The 21,314-nt window shown below is 41.1% G+C and overlaps 28 non-coding genes across 28 annotated transcripts; all 28 read right to left on the bottom strand.

Moving 5' to 3' along the window:
• Window positions 1–688: 688 nt before the first annotated feature.
• Window positions 689–770, bottom strand: TRNAS-UGA (transfer RNA serine (anticodon UGA)). Its single transcript has one exon. It is a non-coding gene; the product is annotated as a tRNA-Ser (tRNA).
• Window positions 771–1,056: 286 nt separating this feature from the next.
• On the bottom strand, window positions 1,057–1,128 carry TRNAQ-UUG (transfer RNA glutamine (anticodon UUG)). Its single transcript has one exon. It is a non-coding gene; the product is annotated as a tRNA-Gln (tRNA).
• Window positions 1,129–2,149: 1,021 nt separating this feature from the next.
• TRNAS-UGA (transfer RNA serine (anticodon UGA)) lies at window positions 2,150–2,231 on the bottom strand. The gene has a single exon. It is a non-coding gene; the product is annotated as a tRNA-Ser (tRNA).
• A 286-nt stretch (window positions 2,232–2,517) lies between these two features.
• TRNAQ-UUG (transfer RNA glutamine (anticodon UUG)) lies at window positions 2,518–2,589 on the bottom strand. Its single transcript has one exon. It is a non-coding gene; the product is annotated as a tRNA-Gln (tRNA).
• Window positions 2,590–3,610: 1,021 nt separating this feature from the next.
• TRNAS-UGA (transfer RNA serine (anticodon UGA)) lies at window positions 3,611–3,695 on the bottom strand. Its single transcript has one exon. It is a non-coding gene; the product is annotated as a tRNA-Ser (tRNA).
• A 283-nt stretch (window positions 3,696–3,978) lies between these two features.
• Window positions 3,979–4,050, bottom strand: TRNAQ-UUG (transfer RNA glutamine (anticodon UUG)). The gene has a single exon. It is a non-coding gene; the product is annotated as a tRNA-Gln (tRNA).
• A 1,021-nt stretch (window positions 4,051–5,071) lies between these two features.
• TRNAS-UGA (transfer RNA serine (anticodon UGA)) lies at window positions 5,072–5,153 on the bottom strand. Its single transcript has one exon. It is a non-coding gene; the product is annotated as a tRNA-Ser (tRNA).
• A 286-nt stretch (window positions 5,154–5,439) lies between these two features.
• TRNAQ-UUG (transfer RNA glutamine (anticodon UUG)) lies at window positions 5,440–5,511 on the bottom strand. Its single transcript has one exon. It is a non-coding gene; the product is annotated as a tRNA-Gln (tRNA).
• A 1,021-nt stretch (window positions 5,512–6,532) lies between these two features.
• TRNAS-UGA (transfer RNA serine (anticodon UGA)) lies at window positions 6,533–6,614 on the bottom strand. Its single transcript has one exon. It is a non-coding gene; the product is annotated as a tRNA-Ser (tRNA).
• Window positions 6,615–6,900: 286 nt separating this feature from the next.
• On the bottom strand, window positions 6,901–6,972 carry TRNAQ-UUG (transfer RNA glutamine (anticodon UUG)). Its single transcript has one exon. It is a non-coding gene; the product is annotated as a tRNA-Gln (tRNA).
• Window positions 6,973–7,993: 1,021 nt separating this feature from the next.
• Window positions 7,994–8,075, bottom strand: TRNAS-UGA (transfer RNA serine (anticodon UGA)). Its single transcript has one exon. It is a non-coding gene; the product is annotated as a tRNA-Ser (tRNA).
• A 286-nt stretch (window positions 8,076–8,361) lies between these two features.
• Window positions 8,362–8,433, bottom strand: TRNAQ-UUG (transfer RNA glutamine (anticodon UUG)). The gene has a single exon. It is a non-coding gene; the product is annotated as a tRNA-Gln (tRNA).
• Window positions 8,434–9,454: 1,021 nt separating this feature from the next.
• TRNAS-UGA (transfer RNA serine (anticodon UGA)) lies at window positions 9,455–9,536 on the bottom strand. Its single transcript has one exon. It is a non-coding gene; the product is annotated as a tRNA-Ser (tRNA).
• Window positions 9,537–9,822: 286 nt separating this feature from the next.
• TRNAQ-UUG (transfer RNA glutamine (anticodon UUG)) lies at window positions 9,823–9,894 on the bottom strand. The gene has a single exon. It is a non-coding gene; the product is annotated as a tRNA-Gln (tRNA).
• A 1,019-nt stretch (window positions 9,895–10,913) lies between these two features.
• On the bottom strand, window positions 10,914–10,995 carry TRNAS-UGA (transfer RNA serine (anticodon UGA)). The gene has a single exon. It is a non-coding gene; the product is annotated as a tRNA-Ser (tRNA).
• Window positions 10,996–11,281: 286 nt separating this feature from the next.
• Window positions 11,282–11,353, bottom strand: TRNAQ-UUG (transfer RNA glutamine (anticodon UUG)). Its single transcript has one exon. It is a non-coding gene; the product is annotated as a tRNA-Gln (tRNA).
• A 1,021-nt stretch (window positions 11,354–12,374) lies between these two features.
• On the bottom strand, window positions 12,375–12,456 carry TRNAS-UGA (transfer RNA serine (anticodon UGA)). The gene has a single exon. It is a non-coding gene; the product is annotated as a tRNA-Ser (tRNA).
• Window positions 12,457–13,835: 1,379 nt separating this feature from the next.
• On the bottom strand, window positions 13,836–13,917 carry TRNAS-UGA (transfer RNA serine (anticodon UGA)). The gene has a single exon. It is a non-coding gene; the product is annotated as a tRNA-Ser (tRNA).
• Window positions 13,918–14,203: 286 nt separating this feature from the next.
• TRNAQ-UUG (transfer RNA glutamine (anticodon UUG)) lies at window positions 14,204–14,275 on the bottom strand. The gene has a single exon. It is a non-coding gene; the product is annotated as a tRNA-Gln (tRNA).
• Window positions 14,276–15,296: 1,021 nt separating this feature from the next.
• TRNAS-UGA (transfer RNA serine (anticodon UGA)) lies at window positions 15,297–15,378 on the bottom strand. The gene has a single exon. It is a non-coding gene; the product is annotated as a tRNA-Ser (tRNA).
• Window positions 15,379–15,664: 286 nt separating this feature from the next.
• On the bottom strand, window positions 15,665–15,736 carry TRNAQ-UUG (transfer RNA glutamine (anticodon UUG)). The gene has a single exon. It is a non-coding gene; the product is annotated as a tRNA-Gln (tRNA).
• A 1,021-nt stretch (window positions 15,737–16,757) lies between these two features.
• On the bottom strand, window positions 16,758–16,839 carry TRNAS-UGA (transfer RNA serine (anticodon UGA)). Its single transcript has one exon. It is a non-coding gene; the product is annotated as a tRNA-Ser (tRNA).
• A 286-nt stretch (window positions 16,840–17,125) lies between these two features.
• Window positions 17,126–17,197, bottom strand: TRNAQ-UUG (transfer RNA glutamine (anticodon UUG)). The gene has a single exon. It is a non-coding gene; the product is annotated as a tRNA-Gln (tRNA).
• A 1,022-nt stretch (window positions 17,198–18,219) lies between these two features.
• TRNAS-UGA (transfer RNA serine (anticodon UGA)) lies at window positions 18,220–18,301 on the bottom strand. Its single transcript has one exon. It is a non-coding gene; the product is annotated as a tRNA-Ser (tRNA).
• Window positions 18,302–18,587: 286 nt separating this feature from the next.
• Window positions 18,588–18,659, bottom strand: TRNAQ-UUG (transfer RNA glutamine (anticodon UUG)). The gene has a single exon. It is a non-coding gene; the product is annotated as a tRNA-Gln (tRNA).
• A 1,021-nt stretch (window positions 18,660–19,680) lies between these two features.
• Window positions 19,681–19,762, bottom strand: TRNAS-UGA (transfer RNA serine (anticodon UGA)). Its single transcript has one exon. It is a non-coding gene; the product is annotated as a tRNA-Ser (tRNA).
• Window positions 19,763–20,048: 286 nt separating this feature from the next.
• Window positions 20,049–20,120, bottom strand: TRNAQ-UUG (transfer RNA glutamine (anticodon UUG)). Its single transcript has one exon. It is a non-coding gene; the product is annotated as a tRNA-Gln (tRNA).
• A 1,021-nt stretch (window positions 20,121–21,141) lies between these two features.
• Window positions 21,142–21,223, bottom strand: TRNAS-UGA (transfer RNA serine (anticodon UGA)). Its single transcript has one exon. It is a non-coding gene; the product is annotated as a tRNA-Ser (tRNA).
• Window positions 21,224–21,314: the final 91 nt, after the last annotated feature.

The following is a 21,314-nucleotide window of genomic DNA, read 5'->3' as shown; positions in this document are numbered from 1 at the left end:
TCAAACTGCTCCTGAGTTACCTCTCAATATTTCGCTAAACTTTTAGAATACCACCCCCAGCTTTTGGAACCTTAAACCTCTGAGATGGCAGGCAAAAGCATAGTTGGCAGAAAAGTTTATGGCCCAGTTGGAGAACAATATGAAAGTGGTGGGAGGTAACTGTCTTCTTAAATTGCAAGGGGTGAAGGGAATTGTCTTATGTGTTCACAGTAGCTTCCTGTCAAGAAAGAAGTGGAACAAAAGCCACACAAAATGATGAAATGTTTAAGGACATGAAATCAGAAAACATGTTTCAATTTCAAACAATTAACATTTGGAAAAGCTTATTTTTCACTAGGACGACCAATTTTGTAAAAATCTTGTTCTATAGGCTTTCTAAAGGTGCTGTGGTCATACGACAAGGGTTGTCTTAAAATCATCTCCGAATCTGTCTTATAATCACATTACTGTATCCTGTGCCTTGTAATGGGGTAGAAATTAAAAAAGACCCCTAAAGCTATATACAGGCAGACATTTAAAGCTTATCATTCGGAAGGCGCTACACATTTTGCAAGTCAAAAGCTACTTCATAGCTTTTTGCAAAAGGGATTGTACTTTCTCATCTCTGGAAACTTGCACGCTGGACAGAGGGGTTCAAAGAGAAAGATTTAGTCTAGCAATGCTATGCTCTAAGGACAGAAAACTTAGACGTAGTCGGCAGGATTTGAACCTGCGCGGGGAGACCCCAATGGATTTCAAGTCCATCGCCTTAACCACTCGGCCACGACTACTACATGCAGGAAGCCAGATGCATGGGTTTCATTCCCTTTGCTACACAGCTTAACATCCTAGATCAGGGTTGATTGTTCCCCAAGCACTCTGTTTGAATGGGAGTCTTCTGGCTGCACTAAGAAGTAAACTGATGGTTTCATTGGGAAAACCATAGACGTGCAGAAGAGTGTCCCTTTTGAACCTTTTATCAGCGTGTTTGGGGTCATGAAATAAAGGTCTTGATTTTTAACTCAATCTCTGCCCCAAAAGTCATGAAAACAATCTTTGGCTGAAGGAATTTCTTAAAGGTTCCACCGAGATTTGAACTCGGATCGCTGGATTCAAAGTCCAGAGTGCTAACCGTTACACCATGGAACCTTACAGTCTGTGGGCACGGGGAGGCATTAGTTCCATGACAAGCCTTGGCAACGCGATGACCTTGATGAAATTGCGTATGATGTTGGAAACAGGGTGAGTACTGCTGTCCAAAACAACAGAGATCACACGATGGTAGCTTATATGGGTTTCCTGCCGGGAAGGAAAAAAATCATAGCGTCCAAATCATAGGGTTTTGCAATGTAACCGCTTTTCTAATATAATGTTATCAAAAATGTCAACATTTGACATGACTCTTCTTTAGTATGTCCATTTTTCACAGGACATGTTCATCCCAGCCCTTCTGTGTCATTGGACAATCAACTTCTAGATCTTTCAAACTGCTCCTGAGTTACCTCTCAATATTTCGCTAAACTTTTAGAATACCACCCCCAGCTTTTGGAACCTTAAACCTCTGAGATGGCAGGCAAAAGCATAGTTGGCAGAAAAGTTTATGGCCCAGTTGGAGAACAATATGAAAGTGGTGGGAGGTAACTGTCTTCTTAAATTGCAAGGGGTGAAGGGAATTGTCTTATGTGTTCACAGTAGCTTCCTGTCAAGAAAGAAGGGGAACAAAAGCCACACAAAATGATGAAATGTTTAAGGACATGAAATCAGAAAACATGTTTCAATTTCAAACAATTAACATTTGGAAAAGCTTATTTTTCACTAGGACGACCAATTTTGTAAAAATCTTGTTCTATAGGCTTTCTAAAGGTGCTGTGGTCATACGACAAGGGTTGTCTTAAAATCATCTCCGAATCTGTCTTATAATCACATTACTGTATCCTTTGCCTGGTAATGGGGTCGAAATTAAAAAAGACCCCTAAAGCTATATACAGGCAGACATTTAAAGCTTATCATTCGGAAGGCGCTACACATTTTGCAAGTCAAAAGCTACTTCATAGCTTTTTGCAAAAGGGATTGTACTTTCTCATCTCTGGAAACTTGCACGCTGGACAGAGGGGTTCAAAGAGAAAGACTTAGTCTAGCAATGCTATGCTCTAAGGACAGAAAACTTAGACGTAGTCGGCAGGATTTGAACCTGCGCGGGGAGACCCCAATGGATTTCAAGTCCATCGCCTTAACCACTCGGCCACGACTACTACATGCAGGAAGGCAGATGCATGGGTTTCATTCCCTTTGCTACACAGCTTAACATCCTAGATCAGGGTTGATTGTTCCCCAAGCACTCTGTTTGAATGGGAGTCTTCTGGCTGCACTAAGAAGTAAACTGATGGTTTCATTGGGAAAACCATAGACGTGCAGAAGAGTGTCCCTTTTGAACCTTTTATCAGCATGTTTGGGGTCATGAAATAAAGGTCTTGATTTTTAACTCAATCTCTGCCCCAAAAGTCATGAAAACAATCTTTGGCTGAAGGAATTTCTTAAAGGTTCCACCGAGATTTGAACTCGGATCGCTGGATTCAAAGTCCAGAGTGCTAACCGTTACACCATGGAACCTTACAGTCTGTGGGCACGGGGAGGCATTAGTTCCATGACAAGCCTTGGCAACGCGATGACCTTGATCAAATTGCGTATGATGTTGGAAACAGGATGAGTACTGCTGTCCAAAACAACAGAGATCACACGATGGTAGCTTATATGGGTTTCCTGCCGGGAAGGAAAAAAATCATAGCGTCCAAATCATAGGGTTTTGCAATGTAACCGCTTTTCTAATATAATGTTATCAAAAATGTCAACATTTGACATGACTCTTCTTTAGTATGTCCATTTTTCACAGGACATGTTCATCCCAGCCCTTCTGTGTCATTGGACAATCAACTTCTAGATCTTTCAAACTGCTCCTGAGTTACCTCTCAATATTTCGCTAAACTTTTAGAATACCACCCCCAGCTTTTGGAACCTTAAACCTCTGAGATGGCAGGCAAAAGCATAGTTGCCAGAAAAGTTTATGGCCCAGTTGGAGAACAATATGAAAGTGGTGGGAGGTAACTGTCTTCTTAAATTGCAAGGGGTGAAGGGAATTGTCTTATGTGTTCACAGTAGCTTCCTGTCAAGAAAGAAGGGGAACAAAAGCCACACAAAATGATGAAATGTTTAAGGACATGAAATCAGAAAACATGTTTCAATTTCAAACAATTAACATTTGGAAAAGCTTATTTTTCACTAGGACGACCAATTTTGTAAAAATCTTGTTCTATAGGCTTTCTAAAGGTGCTGTGGTCATACGACAAGGGTTGTCTTAAAATCATCTCCGAATCTGTCTTATAATCACATTACTGTATCCTTTGCCTGGTAATGGGGTAGAAATTAAAAAAGACCCCTAAAGCTATATACAGGCAGACATTTAAAGCTTATCATTCGGAAGGCGCTACACATTTTGCAAGTCAAAAGCTACTTCATAGCTTTTTGCAAAAGGGATTGTACTTTCTCATCTCTGGAAACTTGCACGCTGGACAGAGGGGTTCAAAGAGAAAGATTTATTCTAGCAATGCTATGCTCTAAGGACCGAAAACTTAGACGTAGTCAGCAGGATTTGAACCTGCGCAGGGAGACCCCAATGGATTTCAAGTCCATCGCCTTAACCACTCGGCCACGACTTCTACATGCAGGAAGCCAGATGCATGGGTTTCATTCCCTTTGCTACACAGCTTAACATCCTAGATCAGGGTTGATTGTTCCCCAAGCACTCTGTTTGAATGGGAGTCTTCTGGCTGCACTAAGAAGTAAACTGATGGTTTCATTGGGAAAACCATAGACGTGCAGAAGAGTGTCCCTTTTGAACATTTTATCAGCATGTTTGGGGTCATGAAATAAAGGTCTTGATTTTTAACTCAATCTCTGCCCCAAAAGTCATGAAAACAATCTTTGGCTGAAGGAATTTCTTAAAGGTTCCACCGAGATTTGAACTCGGATCGCTGGATTCAAAGTCCAGAATGCTAACCGTTACACCATGGAACCTTATAGTCTGTGGGCACGGGGAGGCATTAGTTGCATGACAAGCCTTGGCAACGCGATGACCTTGATCAAATTGCGTATGATGTTGGAAACAGGGTGAGTACTGCTGTCCAAAACAACAGAGATCACACGATGGTAGCTTATATGGGTTTCCTGCCGGGAAGGAAAAAAATCATAGCGTCCAAATCATAGGGTTTTGCAATGTAACCGCTTTTCTAATATAATGTTATCAAAAATGTCAACATTTGACATGTCTCTTCTTTAGTATGTCCACTTTTCACAGGACATGTTCATCCCAGCCCTTCTGTGTCATTGGACAATCAACTTCTAGATCTTTCAAACTGCTCCTGAGTTACCTCTCAATATTTCGCTAAACTTTTAGAATACCACCCCCAGCTTTTGGAACCTTAAACCTCTGAGATGGCAGGCAAAAGCATAGTTGGCAGAAAAGTTTATGGCCCAGTTGGAGAACAATATGAAAGTGGTGGGAGGTAACTGTCTTCTTAAATTGCAAGGGGTGAAGGGAATTGTCTTATGTGTTCACAGTAGCTTCCTGTCAAGAAAGAAGGGGAACAAAAGCCACACAAAATGATGAAATGTTTAAGGACATGAAATCAGAAAACATGTTTCAATTTCAAACAATTAACATTTGGAAAAGCTTATTTTTCACTAGGACGACCAATTTTGTAAAAATCTTGTTCTATAGGCTTTCTAAAGGTGCTGTGGTCATACGACAAGGGTTGTCTTAAAATCATCTCCGAATCTGTCTTATAATCACATTACTGTATCCTTTGCCTGGTAATGGGGTAGAAATTAAAAAAGACCCCTAAAGCTATATACAGGCAGACATTTAAAGCTTATCATTCGGAAGGCGCTACACATTTTGCAAGTCAAAAGCTACTTCATAGCTTTTTGCAAAAGGGATTGTACTTTCTCATCTCTGGAAACTTGCACGCTGGACAGAGGGGTTCAAAGAGAAAGACTTAGTCTAGCAATGCTATGCTCTAAGGACAGAAAACTTAGACGTAGTCGGCAGGATTTGAACCTGCGCGGGGAGACCCCAATGGATTTCAAGTCCATCGCCTTAACCACTCGGCCACGACTACTACATGCAGGAAGCCAGATGCATGGGTTTCATTCCCTTTGCTACACAGCTTAACATCCTAGATCAGGGTTGATTGTTCCCCAAGCACTCTGTTTGAATGGGAGTCTTCTGGCTGCACTAAGAAGTAAACTGATGGTTTCATTGGGAAAACCATAGACGTGCAGAAGAGTGTCCCTTTTGAACCTTTTATCAGCATGTTTGGGGCCATGAAATAAAGGTCTTGATTTTTAACTCAATCTCTGCCCCAAAAGTCATGAAAACAATCTTTGGCTGAAGGAATTTCTTAAAGGTTCCACCGAGATTTGAACTCGGATCGCTGGATTCAAAGTCCAGAGTGCTAACCGTTACACCATGGAACCTTACAGTCTGTGGGCACGGGGAGGCATTAGTTCCATGACAAGCCTTGGCAACGCGATGACCTTGATCAAATTGCGTATGATGTTGGAAACAGGATGAGTACTGCTGTCCAAAACAACAGAGATCACACGATGGTAGCTTATATGGGTTTCCTGCCGGGAAGGAAAAAAATCATAGCGTCCAAATCATAGGGTTTTGCAATGTAACCGCTTTTCTAATATAATGTTATCAAAAATGTCAACATTTGACATGACTCTTCTTTAGTATGTCCATTTTTCACAGGACATGTTCATCCCAGCCCTTCTGTGTCATTGGACAATCAACTTCTAGATCTTTCAAACTGCTCCTGAGTTACCTCTCAATATTTCGCTAAACTTTTAGAATACCACCCCCAGCTTTTGGAACCTTAAACCTCTGAGATGGCAGGCAAAAGCATAGTTGCCAGAAAAGTTTATGGCCCAGTTGGAGAACAATATGAAAGTGGTGGGAGGTAACTGTCTTCTTAAATTGCAAGGGGTGAAGGGAATTGTCTTATGTGTTCACAGTAGCTTCCTGTCAAGAAAGAAGTGGAACAAAAGCCACACAAAATGATGAAATGTTTAAGGACATGAAATCAGAAAACATGTTTCAATTTCAAACAATTAACATTTGGAAAAGCTTATTTTTCACTAGGACGACCAATTTTGTAAAAATCTTGTTCTATAGGCTTTCTAAAGGTGCTGTGGTCATACGACAAGGGTTGTCTTAAAATCATCTCCGAATCTGTCTTATAATCACATTACTGTATCCTTTGCCTTGTAATGGGGTAGAAATTAAAAAAGACCCCTAAAGCTATATACAGGCAGACATTTAAAGCTTATCATTCGGAAGGCGCTACACATTTTGCAAGTCAAAAGCTACTTCATAGCTTTTTGCAAAAGGGATTGTACTTTCTCATCTCTGGAAACTTGCACGCTGGACAGAGGGGTTCAAAGAGAAAGATTTAGTCTAGCAATGCTATGCTCTAAGGACAGAAAACTTAGACGTAGTCGGCAGGATTTGAACCTGCGCGGGGAGACCCCAATGGATTTCAAGTCCATCGCCTTAACCACTCGGCCACGACTACTACATGCAGGAAGCCAGATGCATGGGTTTCATTCCCTTTGCTACACAGCTTAACATCCTAGATCAGGGTTGATTGTTCCCCAAGCACTCTGTTTGAATGGGAGTCTTCTGGCTGCACTAAGAAGTAAACTGATGGTTTCATTGGGAAAACCATAGACGTGCAGAAGAGTGTCCCTTTTGAACCTTTTATCAGCGTGTTTGGGGTCATGAAATAAAGGTCTTGATTTTTAACTCAATCTCTGCCCCAAAAGTCATGAAAACAATCTTTGGCTGAAGGAATTTCTTAAAGGTTCCACCGAGATTTGAACTCGGATCGCTGGATTCAAAGTCCAGAGTGCTAACCGTTACACCATGGAACCTTACAGTCTGTGGGCACGGGGAGGCATTAGTTCCATGACAAGCCTTGGCAACGCGATGACCTTGATGAAATTGCGTATGATGTTGGAAACAGGGTGAGTACTGCTGTCCAAAACAACAGAGATCACACGATGGTAGCTTATATGGGTTTCCTGCCGGGAAGGAAAAAAATCATAGCGTCCAAATCATAGGGTTTTGCAATGTAACCGCTTTTCTAATATAATGTTATCAAAAATGTCAACATTTGACATGACTCTTCTTTAGTATGTCCATTTTTCACAGGACATGTTCATCCCAGCCCTTCTGTGTCATTGGACAATCAACTTCTAGATCTTTCAAACTGCTCCTGAGTTACCTCTCAATATTTCGCTAAACTTTTAGAATACCACCCCCAGCTTTTGGAGCCTTAAACCTCTGAGATGGCAGGCAAAAGCATAGTTGCCAGAAAAGTTTATGGCCCAGTTGGAGAACAATATGAAAGTGGTGGGAGGTAACTGTCTTCTTAAATTGCAAGGGGTGAAGGGAATTGTCTTATGTGTTCACAGTAGCTTCCTGTCAAGAAAGAAGGGGAACAAAAGCCACACAAAATGATGAAATGTTTAAGGACATGAAATCAGAAAACATGTTTCAATTTCAAACAATTAACATTTGGAAAAGCTTATTTTTCACTAGGACGACCAATTTTGTAAAAATCTTGTTCTATAGGCTTTCTAAAGGTGCTGTGGTCATACGACAAGGGTTGTCTTAAAATCATCTCCGAATCTGTCTTATAATCACATTACTGTATCCTTTGCCTTGTAATGGGGTAGAAATTAAAAAAGACCCCTAAAGCTATATACAGGCAGACATTTAAAGCTTATCATTCGGAAGGCGCTACACATTTTGCAAGTCAAAAGCTACTTCATAAATTTTTGCAAAAGGGATTGTACTTTCTCATCTCTGGAAACTTGCACGCTGGACAGAGGGGTTCAAAGAGAAAGATTTAGTCTAGCAATGCTATGCTCTAAGGACAGAAAACTTAGATGTAGTCGGCAGGATTTGAACCTGGGCGGGGAGACCCCAATTGATTTCAAGTCCATCGCCTTAACCACTCGGCCACGACTACTACATGCAGGAAGCCAGATGCATGGGTTTCATTCCCTTTGCTACACAGCTTAACATCCTAGATCAGGGTTGATTGTTCCCCAAGCACTCTGTTTGAATGGGAGTCTTCTGGCTGCACTAAGAAGTAAACTGATGGTTTCATTGGGAAAACCATAGACGTGCAGAAGAGTGTCCCTTTTGAACATTTTATCAGCATGTTTGGGGTCATGAAATAAAGGTCTTGATTTTTAACTCAATCTCTGCCCCAAAAGTCATGAAAACAATCTTTGGCTGAAGGAATTTCTTAAAGGTTCCACCGAGATTTGAACTCGGATCGCTGGATTCAAAGTCCAGAATGCTAACCGTTACACCATGGAACCTTATAGTCTGTGGGCACGGGGAGGCATTAGTTCCATGACAAGCCTTGGCAACGCGATGACCTTGATCAAATTGCGTATGATGTTGGAAACAGGGTGAGTACTGCTGTCCAAAACAACAGAGATCACACGATGGTAGCTTATATGGGTTTCCTGCCGGGAAGGAAAAAAATCATAGCGTCCAAATCATAGGGTTTTGCAATGTAACCGCTTTTCTAATATAATGTTATCAAAAATGTCAACATTTGACATGACTCTTCTTTAGTATGTCCATTTTTCACAGGACATGTTCATCCCAGCCCTTCTGTGTCATTGGACAATCAACTTCTAGATCTTTCAAACTGCTCCTGAGTTACCTCTCAATATTTCGCTAAACTTTTAGAATACCACCCCCAGCTTTTGGAACCTTAAACCTCTGAGATGGCAGGCAAAAGCATAGTTGGCAGAAAAGTTTATGGCCCAGTTGGAGAACAATATGAAAGTGGTGGGAGGTAACTGTCTTCTTAAATTGCAAGGGGTGAAGGGAATTGTCTTATGTGTTCACAGTAGCTTCCTGTCAAGAAAGAAGGGGAACAAAAGCCACACAAAATGATGAAATGTTTAAGGACATGAAATCAGAAAACATGTTTCAATTTCAAACAATTAACATTTGGAAAAGCTTATTTTTCACTAGGACGACCAATTTTGTAAAAATCTTGTTCTATAGGCTTTCTAAAGGTGCTGTGGTCATACGACAAGGGTTGTCTTAAAATCATCTCCGAATCTGTCTTATAATCACATTACTGTATCCTTTGCCTGGTAATGGGGTAGAAATTAAAAAAGACCCCTAAAGCTATATACAGGCAGACATTTAAAGCTTATCATTCGGAAGGCGCTACACATTTTGCAAGTCAAAAGCTACTTCATAGCTTTTTGCAAAAGGGATTGTACTTTCTCATCTCTGGAAACTTGCACGCTGGACAGAGGGGTTCAAAGAGAAAGATTTAGTCTAGCAATGCTATGCTCTAAGGACAGAAAACTTAGACGTAGTCAGCAGGATTTGAACCTGCGCGGGGAGACCCCAATCGATTTCAAGTCCATCGCCTTAACCACTCGGCCACGACTACTACATGCAGGAAGCCAGATGCATGGGTTTCATTCCCTTTGCTACACAGCTTTACATCCTAGATCAGGGTTGATTGTTCCCCAAGCACTCTGTTTGAATGGGAGTCTTCTGGCTGCACTAAGAAGTAAACTGATGGTTTCATTGGGAAAACCATAGACGTGCAGAAGAGTGTCCCTTTTGAACCTTTTATCAGCATGTTTGGGGTCATGAAATAAAGGTCTTGATTTTTAACTCAATCTCTGCCCCAAAAGTCATGAAAACAATCTTTGGCTGAAGGAATTTCTTAAAGGTTCCACCAAGATTTGAACTCGGATAGCTGGATTCAAAGTCCAGAGTGCTAACCGTTACACCATGGAACCTTACAGTCTGTGGGCAGGGGAAGCATTAGTTCCATGACAAGCCTTGGCAACGCGATGACCTTGATCAAATTGCGTATGATGTTGGAAACAGGGTGAGTACTGCTGTCCAAAACAACAGAGATCACACAATGGTAGCTTATATGGGTTTCCTGCCGGGAAGAAAAAAAATCATAGCGTCCAAATCATAGGGTTTGCAATGTAACCGCTTTTCTAATATAATGTTATCAAAAATGTCAACATTTGACATGACTCTTCTTTAGTATGTCCATTTTTCACAGGACATGTTCATCCCAGCCCTTCTGTGTCATTGGACAATCAACTTCTAGATCTTTCAAACTGCTCCTGAGTTACCTCTCAATATTTCGCTAAACTTTTAGAATACCACCCCCAGCTTTTGGAACCTTAAACCTCTGAGATGGCAGGCAAAAGCATAGTTGGCAGAAAAGTTTATGGCCCAGTTGGAGAACAATATGAAAGTGGTGGGAGGTAACTGTCTTCTTAAATTGCAAGGGGTGAAGGGAATTGTCTTATGTGTTCACAGTAGCTTCCTGTCAAGAAAGAAGGGGAACAAAAGCCACACAAAATGATGAAATGTTTAAGGACATGAAATCAGAAAACATGTTTCAATTTCAAACAATTAACATTTGGAAAAGCTTATTTTTCACTAGGACGACCAATTTTGTAAAAATCTTGTTCTATAGGCTTTCTAAAGGTGCTGTGGTCATACGACAAGGGTTGTCTTAAAATCATCTCCGAATCTGTCTTATAATCACATTACTGTATCCTTTGCCTGGTAATGGGGTAGAAATTAAAAAAGACCCCTAAAGCTATATACAGGCAGACATTTAAAGCTTATCATTCGGAAGGCGCTACACATTTTGCAAGTCAAAAGCTACTTCATAGCTTTTTGCAAAAGGGATTGTACTTTCTCATCTCTGGAAACTTGCACGCTGGACAGAGGGGTTCAAAGAGAAAGATTTAGTCTAGCAATGCTATGCTCTAAGGACAGAAAACTTAGACGTAGTCGGCAGGATTTGAACCTGCGCGGGGAGACCCCAATCGATTTCAAGTCCATCGCCTTAACCACTCGGCCACGACTACTACATGCAGGAAGCCAGATGCATGGGTTTCATTCCCTTTGCTACACAGCTTTACATCCTAGATCAGGGTTGATTGTTCCCCAAGCACTCTGTTTGAATGGGAGTCTTCTGGCTGCACTAAGAAGTAAACTGATGGTTTCATTGGGAAAACCATAGACGTGCAGAAGAGTGTCCCTTTTGAACCTTTTATCAGCATGTTTGGGGTCATGAAATAAAGGTCTTGATTTTTAACTCAATCTCTGCCCCAAAAGTCATGAAAACAATCTTTGGCTGAAGGAATTTCTTAAAGGTTCCACCGAGATTTGAACTCGGATAGCTGGATTCAAAGTCCAGAGTGCTAACCGTTACACCATGGAACCTTACAGTCTGTGGGCACGGGGAGGCATTAGTTCCATGACAAGCCTTGGCAACGCGATGACCTTGATCAAATTGCGTATGATGTTGGAAACAGGGTGAGTACTGCTGTCCAAAACAACAGAGATCACACAATGGTAGCTTATATGGGTTTCCTGCCGGGAAGAAAAAAAATCATAGCGTCCAAATCATAGGGTTTTGCAATGTAACCGCTTTTCTAATATAATGTTATCAAAAATGTCAACATTTGACATGACTCTTCTTTAGTATGTCCATTTTTCACAGGACATGTTCATCCCAGCCCTTCTGTGTCATTGGACAATCAACTTCTAGATCTTTCAAACTGCTCCTGAGTTACCTCTCAATATTTCGCTAAACTTTTAGAATACCACCCCCAGCTTTTGGAACCTTAAACCTCTGAAATGGCAGGCAAAAGCATAGTTGGCAGAAAAGTTTATGGCCCAGTTGGAGAACAATATGAAAGTGGTGGGAGGTAACTGTCTTCTTAAATTGCAAGGGGTGAAGGGAATTGTCTTATGTGTTCACAGTAGCTTCCTGTCAAGAAAGAAGGGGAACAAAAGCCACACAAAATGATGAAATGTTTAAGGACATGAAATCAGAAAACATGTTTCAATTTCAAACAATTAACATTTGGAAAAGCTTATTTTTCACTAGGACGACCAATTTTGTAAAAATCTTGTTCTATAGGCTTTCTAAAGGTGCTGTGGTCATACGACAAGGGTTGTCTTAAAATCATCTCCGAATCTGTCTTATAATCACATTACTGTATCCTTTGCCTGGTAATGGGGTAGAAATTAAAAAAGACCCCTAAAGCTATATACAGGCAGACATTTAAAGCTTATCATTCGGAAGGCGCTACACATTTTGCAAGTCAAAAGCTACTTCATAGCTTTTTGCAAAAGGGATTGTACTTTCTCATCTCTGGAAACTTGCACGCTGGACAGAGGGGTTCAAAGAGAAAGATTTAGTCTAGCAATGCTATGCTCTAAGGACAGGAAACTTAGACGTAGTCGGCAGGATTTGAACCTGCGCGGGGAGACCCCAATCGATTTCAAGTCCATCGCCTTAACCACTCAGCCACGACTACTACATGCAGGAAGCCAGATGCATGGGTTTCATTCCCTTTGCTATACAGCTTTACATCCTAGATCAGGGTTGATTGTTCCCCAAGCACTCTGTTTGAATGGGAGTCTTCTGGCTGCACTAAGAAGTAAACTGATGGTTTCATTGGGAAAACCATAGACATGCAGAAGAGTGTCCCTTTTGAACCTTTTATCAGCATGTTTGGGGTCATGAAATAAAGGTCTTGATTTTTAACTCAATCTCTGCCCCAAAAGTCATGAAAACAATCTTTGGCTGAAGGAATTTCTTAAAGGTTCCACCGAGATTTGAACTCGGATAGCTGGATTCAAAATCCAGAGTTCTAACCGTTACACCATGGAACCTTACAGTCTGTGGGCACGGGGAGGCATTAGTTCCATGACAAGTTTTGGCAACGCGATGACCTTGATCAAATTGCGTATGATGTTGGAAACAGGGTGAGTACTGCTGTCCAAAACAACAGAGATCACACAATGGTAGCTTATATGGGTTTCCTGCCGGGAAGAAAAAAAATCATAGCGTCCAAATCATAGGGTTTTGCAATGTAACCGCTTTTCTAATATAATGTTATCAAAAATGTCAACATTTGACATGACTCTTCTTTAGTATGTCCATTTTTCACAGGACATGTTCATCCCAGCCCTTCTGTGTCATTGGACAATCAACTTCTAGATCTTTCAAACTGCTCCTGAGTTACCTCTCAATATTTCGCTAAACTTTTAGAATACCACCCCCAGCTTTTGGAACCTTAAACCTCTGAGATGGCAGGCAAAAGCATAGTTGCCAGAAAAGTTTATGGCCCAGTTGGAGAACAATATGAAAGTGGTGGGAGGTAACTGTCTTCTTAAATTGCAAGGGGTGAAGGGAATTGTCTTATGTGTTCACAGTAGCTTCCTGTCAAGAAAGAAGGGGAACAAAAGCCACACAAAATGATGAAATGTTTAAGGACATGAAATCAGAAAACATGTTTCAATTTCAAACAATTAACATTTGGAAAAGCTTATTTTTCACTAGGACGACCAATTTTGTAAAAATCTTGTTCTATAGGCTTTCTAAAGGTGCTGTGGTCATACGACAAGGGTTGTCTTAAAATCATCTCCGAATCTGTCTTATAATCACATTACTGTATCCTTTGCCTGGTAATGGGGTAGAAATTAAAAAAGACCCCTAAAGCTATATACAGGCAGACATTTAAAGCTTATCATTCGGAAGGCGCTACACATTTTGCAAGTCAAAAGCTACTTCATAGCTTTTTGCAAAAGGGATTGTACTTTCTCATCTCTGGAAACTTGCACGCTGGACAGAGGGGTTCAAAGAGAAAGATTTAGTCTAGCAATGCTATGCTCTAAGGACAGAAAACTTAGACGTAATCGGCAGGATATGAACCTGCGCGGGGAGACCCCAATGGATTTCAAGTCCATCGCCTTAACCACTCGGCCACGACTACTACATGCAGGAAGCCAGATGCATGGGTTTCATTCCCTTTGCTACATAGCTTAACATCCTAGATCAGGGTTGATTGTTCCCCAAGCACTCTGTTTGAATGGGAGTCTTCTGGCTGCACTAAGAAGTAAACTGATGGTTTCATTGGGAAAACCATAGACGTGCAGAAGAGTGTCCCTTTTGAACCTTTTATCAGCATGTTTGGGGTCATGAAATAAAGGTCTTGATTTTTAACTCAATCTCTGCCCCAAAAGTCATGAAAACAATCTTTGGCTGAAGGAATTTCTTAAAGGTTCCACCGAGATTTGAACTCGGATAGCTGGATTCAAAGTCCAGAGTGCTAACCGTTACACCATGGAACCTTACAGTCTGTGGGCACGGGGAGGCATTAGTTCCATGACAAGCCTTGGCAACGCGATGACCTTGATCAAATTGCGTATGATGTTGGAAACAGGGTGAGTACTGCTGTCCAAAACAACAGAGATCACACAATGGTAGCTTATATGGGTTTCCTGCCGGGAAGAAAAAAAATCATAGCGTCCAAATCATAGGGTTTTGCAATGTAACCGCTTTTCTAATATAATGTTATCAAAAATGTCAACATTTGACATGACTCTTCTTTAGTATGTCCATTTTTCACAGGACATGTTCATCCCAGCCCTTCTGTGTCATTGGACAATCAACTTCTAGATCTTTCAAACTGCTCCTGAGTTACCTCTCAATATTTCGCTAAACTTTTAGAATACCACCCCCAGCTTTTGGAACCTTAAACCTCTGAGATGGCAGGCAAAAGCATAGTTGCCAGAAAAGTTTATGGCCCAGTTGGAGAACAATATGAAAGTGGTGGGAGGTAACTGTCTTCTTAAATTGCAAGGGGTGAAGGGAATTGTCTTATGTGTTCACAGTAGCTTCCTGTCAAGAAAGAAGGGGAACAAAAGCCACACAAAATGATGAAATGTTTAAGGACATGAAATCAGAAAACATGTTTCAATTTCAAACAATTAACATTTGGAAAAGCTTATTTTTCACTAGGACGACCAATTTTGTAAAAATCTTGTTCTATAGGCTTTCTAAAGGTGCTGTGGTCATACGACAAGGGTTGTCTTAAAATCATCTCCGAATCTGTCTTATAATCACATTACTGTATCCTTTGCCTGGTAATGGGGTAGAAATTAAAAAAGACCCCTAAAGCTATATACAGGCAGACATTTAAAGCTTATCATTCGGAAGGCGCTACACATTTTGCAAGTCAAAAGCTACTTCATAGCTTTTTGCAAAAGGGATTGTACTTTCTCATCTCTGGAAACTTGCACGCTGGACAGAGGGGTTCAAAGAGAAAGATTTAGTCTAGCAATGCTATGCTCTAAGGACAGAAAACTTAGACGTAATCGGCAGGATATGAACCTGCGCGGGGAGACCCCAATGGATTTCAAGTCCATCGCCTTAACCACTCGGCCACGACTACTACATGCAGGAAGCCAGATGCATGGGTTTCATTCCCTTTGCTACATAGCTTAACATCCTAGATCAGGGTTGATTGTTCCCCAAGCACTCTGTTTGAATGGGAGTCTTCTGGCTGCACTAAGAAGTAAACTGATGGTTTCATTGGGAAAACCATAGACGTGCAGAAGAGTGTCCCTTTTGAACCTTTTATCAGCATGTTTGGGGTCATGAAATAAAGGTCTTGATTTTTAACTCAATCTCTGCCCCAAAAGTCATGAAAACAATCTTTGGCTGAAGGAATTTCTTAAAGGTTCCACCGAGATTTGAACTCGGATAGCTGGATTCAAAGTCCAGAGTGCTAACCGTTACACCATGGAACCTTACAGTCTGTGGGCACGGGGAGGCATTAGTTCCATGACAAGCCTTGGCAACGCGATGACCTTGATCAAATTGCGTATGATGTTGGAAACAGGGTGAGTACTGCTGTCCAAAACAACAGAGATCACACAATGGTAGCTTATATGGGTTTCCTGCCGGGAAGGAAAAAAATCATAGCGTCCAAATCATAGGGTTTTGCAATGTAACCGCTTTTCTAATATAATGTTATCAAAAATGTCAACATTTGACATGACTCTTCTTTAGTATGTCCATTTTTCACAGGACATGTTCATCCCAGCCCTTCTGTGTCATTGGACAATCAACTTCTAGATCTTTCAAACTGCTCCTGAGTTACCTCTCAATATTTCGCTAAACTTTTAGAATACCACCCCCAGCTTTTGGAACCTTAAACCTCTGAGATGGCAGGCAAAAGCATAGTTGGCAGAAAAGTTTATGGCCCAGTTGGAGAACAATATGAAAGTGGTGGGAGGTAACTGTCTTCTTAAATTGCAAGGGGTGAAGGGAATTGTCTAATGTGTTCACAGTAGCTTCCTGTCAAGAAAGAAGGGGAACAAAAGCCACACAAAATGATGAAATGTTTAAGGACATGAAATCAGAAAACATGTTTCAATTTCAAACAATTAACATTTGGAAAAGCTTATTTTTCACTAGGACGACCAATTTTGTAAAAATCTTGTTCTATAGGGTTTCTAAAGGTGCTGTGGTCATACGACAAGGGTTGTCTTAAAATCATCTCCGAATCTGTCTTATAATCACATTACTGTATCCTTTGCCTGGTAATGGGGTAGAAATTAAAAAAGACCCCTAAAGCTATATACAGGCAGACATTTAAAGCTTATCATTCGGAAGGCGCTACACATTTTGCAAGTCAAAAGCTACTTCATAGCTTTTTGCAAAAGGGATTGTACTTTCTCATCTCTGGAAACTTGCACGCTGGACAGAGGGGTTCAAAGAGAAAGATTTAGTCTAGCAATGCTATGCTCTAAGGACAGAAAACTTAGACGTAATCGGCAGGATATGAACCTGCGCGGGGAGACCCCAATGGATTTCAAGTCCATCGCCTTAACCACTCGGCCACGACTACTACATGCAGGAAGCCAGATGCATGGGTTTCATTCCCTTTGCTACATAGCTTAACATCCTAGATCAGGGTTGATTGTTCCCCAAGCACTCTGTTTGAATGGGAGTCTTCTGGCTGCACTAAGAAGTAAACTGATGGTTTCATTGGGAAAACCATAGACATGCAGAAGAGTGTCCCTTTTGAACCTTTTATCAGCATGTTTGGGGTCATGAAATAAAGGTCTTGATTTTTAACTCAATCTCTGCCCCAAAAGTCATGAAAACAATCTTTGGCTGAAGGAATTTCTTAAAGGTTCCACCGAGATTTGAACTCGGATAGCTGGATTCAAAGTCCAGAGTGCTAACCGTTACACCATGGAACCTTACAGTCTGTGGGCACGGGGAGGCATTAGTTCCATGACAAGCCTTGGCAACGCGATGACCTTGATCAAATTGCGTATGATGTTGGAAACAGGGTGAGTACTGCTGTCCAAAACAACAGAGATCACACAATGGTAGCTTATATGGGTTTCCTGCCGGGAAGAAAAAAAATCATAGCGTCCAAATCATAGGGTTTTGCAATGTAACCGCTTTTCTAATATAATGTTATCAAAAAATGTCAACATTTGACATGACTCTTCTTTAGTATGTCCATTTTTCACAGGACATGTTCATCCCAGCCCTTCTGTGTCATTGGACAATCAACTTCTAGATCTTTCAAACTGCTCCTGAGTTACCTCTCAATATTTCGCTAAACTTTTAGAATACCACCCCCAGCTTTTGGAACCTTAAACCTCTGAGATGGCAGGCAAAAGCATAGTTGGCAGAAAAGTTTATGGCCCAGTTGGAGAACAATATGAAAGTGGTGGGAGGTAACTGTCTTCTTAAATTGCAAGGGGTGAAGGGAATTGTCTTATGTGTTCACAGTAGCTTCCTGTCAAGAAAGAAGGGGAACAAAAGCCACACAAAATGATGAAATGTTTAAGGACATGAAATCAGAAAACATGTTTCAATTTCAAACAATTAACATTTGGAAAAGCTTATTTTTCACTAGGACGACCAATTTTGTAAAAATCTTGTTCTATAGGCTTTCTAAAGGTGCTGTGGTCATACGACAAGGGTTGTCTTAAAATCATCTCCGAATCTGTCTTATAATCACATTACTGTATCCTTTGCCTGGTAATGGGGTAGAAATTAAAAAAGACCCCTAAAGCTATATACAGGCAGACATTTAAAGCTTATCATTCGGAAGGCGCTACACATTTTGCAAGTCAAAAGCTACTTCATAGCTTTTTGCAAAAGGGATTGTACTTTCTCATCTCTGGAAACTTGCACGCTGGACAGAGGGGTTCAAAGAGAAAGATTTAGTCTAGCAATGCTATGCTCTAAGGACAGGAAACTTAGACGTAGTCGGCAGGATTTGAACCTGCGCGGGGAGACCCCAATCGATTTCAAGTCCATCGCCTTAACCACTCAGCCACGACTACTACATGCAGGAAGCCAGATGCATGGGTTTCATTCCCTTTGCTACACAGCTTTACATCCTAGATCAGGGTTGATTGTTCCCCAAGCACTCTGTTTGAATGGGAGTCTTCTGGCTGCACTAAGAAGTAAACTGATGGTTTCATTGGGAAAACCATAGACATGCAGAAGAGTGTCCCTTTTGAACCTTTTATCAGCATGTTTGGGGTCATGAAATAAAGGTCTTGATTTTTAACTCAATCTCTGCCCCAAAAGTCATGAAAACAATCTTTGGCTGAAGGAATTTCTTAAAGGTTCCACCGAGATTTGAACTCGGATAGCTGGATTCAAAGTCCAGAGTGCTAACCGTTACACCATGGAACCTTACAGTCTGTGGGCACGGGGAGGCATTAGTTCCATGACAAGTTTTGGCAACGCGATGACCTTGATCAAATTGCGTATGATGTTGGAAACAGGGTGAGTACTGCTGTCCAAAACAACAGAGATCACACAATGGTAGCTTATATGGGTTTCCTGCCGGGAAGAAAAAAAATCATAGCGTCCAAATCATAGGGTTTTGCAATGTAACCGCTTTTCTAATATAATGTTATCAAAAATGTCAACATTTGACATGACTCTTCTTTAGTATGTCCATTTTTCACAGGACATGTTCATCCCAGCCCTTCTGTGTCATTGGACAATCAACTTCTAGATCTTTCAAACTGCTCCTGAGTTACCTCTCAATATTTCGCTAAACTTTTAGAATACCACCCCCAGCTTTTGGAACCTTAAACCTCTGAGATGGCAGGCAAAAGCATAGTTGCCAGAAAAGTTTATGGCCCAGTTGGAGAACAATATGAAAGTGGTGGGAGGTAACTGTCTTCTTAAATTGCAAGGGGTGAAGGGAATTGTCTTATGTGTTCACAGTAGCTTCCTGTCAAGAAAGAAGGGGAACAAAAGCCACACAAAATGATGAAATGTTTAAGGACATGAAATCAGAAAACATGTTTCAATTTCAAACAATTAACATTTGGAAAAGCTTATTTTTCACTAGGACGACCAATTTTGTAAAAATCTTGTTCTATAGGCTTTCTAAAGGTGCTGTGGTCATACGACAAGGGTTGTCTTAAAATCATCTCCGAATCTGTCTTATAATCACATTACTGTATCCTTTGCCTGGTAATGGGGTAGAAATTAAAAAAGACCCCTAAAGCTATATACAGGCAGACATTTAAAGCTTATCATTCGGAAGGCGCTACACATTTTGCAAGTCAAAAGCTACTTCATAGCTTTTTGCAAAAGGGATTGTACTTTCTCATCTCTGGAAACTTGCACGCTGGACAGAGGGGTTCAAAGAGAAAGATTTAGTCTAGCAATGCTATGCTCTAAGGACAGAAAACTTAGACGTAATCGGCAGGATATGAACCTGCGCGGGGAGACCCCAATGGATTTCAAGTCCATCGCCTTAACCGCTCGGCCACGACTACTACATGCAGGAAGCCAGATGCATGGGTTTCATTCCCTTTGCTACATAGCTTAACATCCTAGATCAGGGTTGATTGTTCCCCAAGCACTCTGTTTGAATGGGAGTCTTCTGGCTGCACTAAGAAGTAAACTGATGGTTTCATTGGGAAAACCATAGACGTGCAGAAGAGTGTCCCTTTTGAACCTTTTATCAGCATGTTTGGGGTCATGAAATAAAGGTCTTGATTTTTAACTCAATCTCTGCCCCAAAAGTCATGAAAACAATCTTTGGCTGAAGGAATTTCTTAAAGGTTCCACCGAGATTTGAACTCGGATAGCTGGATTCAAAGTCCAGAGTGCTAACCGTTACACCATGGAACCTTACAGTCTGTGGGCACGGGGAGGCATTAGTTCCATGACAAGCCTTGGCAACGCGATGACCTTGATCAAATTGCGTATGATGTTGGAAACAGGGTGAGTACTGCTGTCCAAAACAACAGAGATCACACAATGGTAGCTTATATGGGTTTCCTGCCGGGAAGAAAAAAAATCATAGCGTCCAAATCATAGGGTTTTGCAATGTAACCGCTTTTCTAATATAATGTTATCAAAAATGTCAACATTTGACATGACTCTTCTTTAGTATGTCCATTTTTCACAGGACATGTTCATCCCAGCCCTTCTGTGTCATTGGACAATCAACTTCTAGATCTTTCAAACTGCTCCTGAGTTACCTCTCAATATTTCGCTAAACTTTTAGAATACCACCCCCAGCTTTTGGAACCTTAAACCTCTGAGATGGCAGGCAAAAGCATAGTTGGCAGAAAAGTTTATGGCCCAGTTGGAGAACAATATGAAAGTGGTGGGAGGTAACTGTCTTCTTAAATTGCAAGGGGTGAAGGGAATTGTCTTATGTGTTCACAGTAGCTTCCTGTCAAGAAAGAAGGGGAACAAAAGCCACACAAAATGATGAAATGTTTAAGGACATGAAATCAGAAAACATGTTTCAATTTCAAACAATTAACATTTGGAAAAGCTTATTTTTCACTAGGACGACCAATTTTGTAAAAATCTTGTTCTATAGGCTTTCTAAAGGTGCTGTGGTCATACGACAAGGGTTGTCTTAAAATCATCTCCGAATCTGTCTTATAATCACATTACTGTATCCTTTGCCTGGTAATGGGGTAGAAATTAAAAAAGACCCCTAAAGCTATATACAGGCAGACATTTAAAGCTTATCATTCGGAAGGCGCTACACATTTTGCAAGTCAAAAGCTACTTCATAGCTTTTTGCAAAAGGGATTGTACTTTCTCATCTCTGGAAACTTGCACGCTGGACAGAGGGGTTCAAAGAGAAAGATTTAGTCTAGCAATGCTATGCTCTAAGGACAGAAAACTTAGACGTAATCGGCAGGATATGAACCTGCGCGGGGAGACCCCAATGGATTTCAAGTCCATCGCCTTAACCACTCGGCCACGACTACTACATGCAGGAAGCCAGATGCATGGGTTTCATTCCCTTTGCTACATAGCTTAACATCCTAGATCAGGGTTGATTGTTCCCCAAGCACTCTG

Source organism: Engystomops pustulosus, chromosome 7 (assembly GCF_040894005.1).
Source record: "Engystomops pustulosus chromosome 7, aEngPut4.maternal, whole genome shotgun sequence".
In the NCBI taxonomy this organism is placed as follows: Eukaryota; Metazoa; Chordata; class Amphibia; order Anura; family Leptodactylidae; genus Engystomops; species Engystomops pustulosus.
Note: the sequence above shows the minus strand (reverse complement) of the source record. Positions and strands in the feature narration are given on the sequence as shown.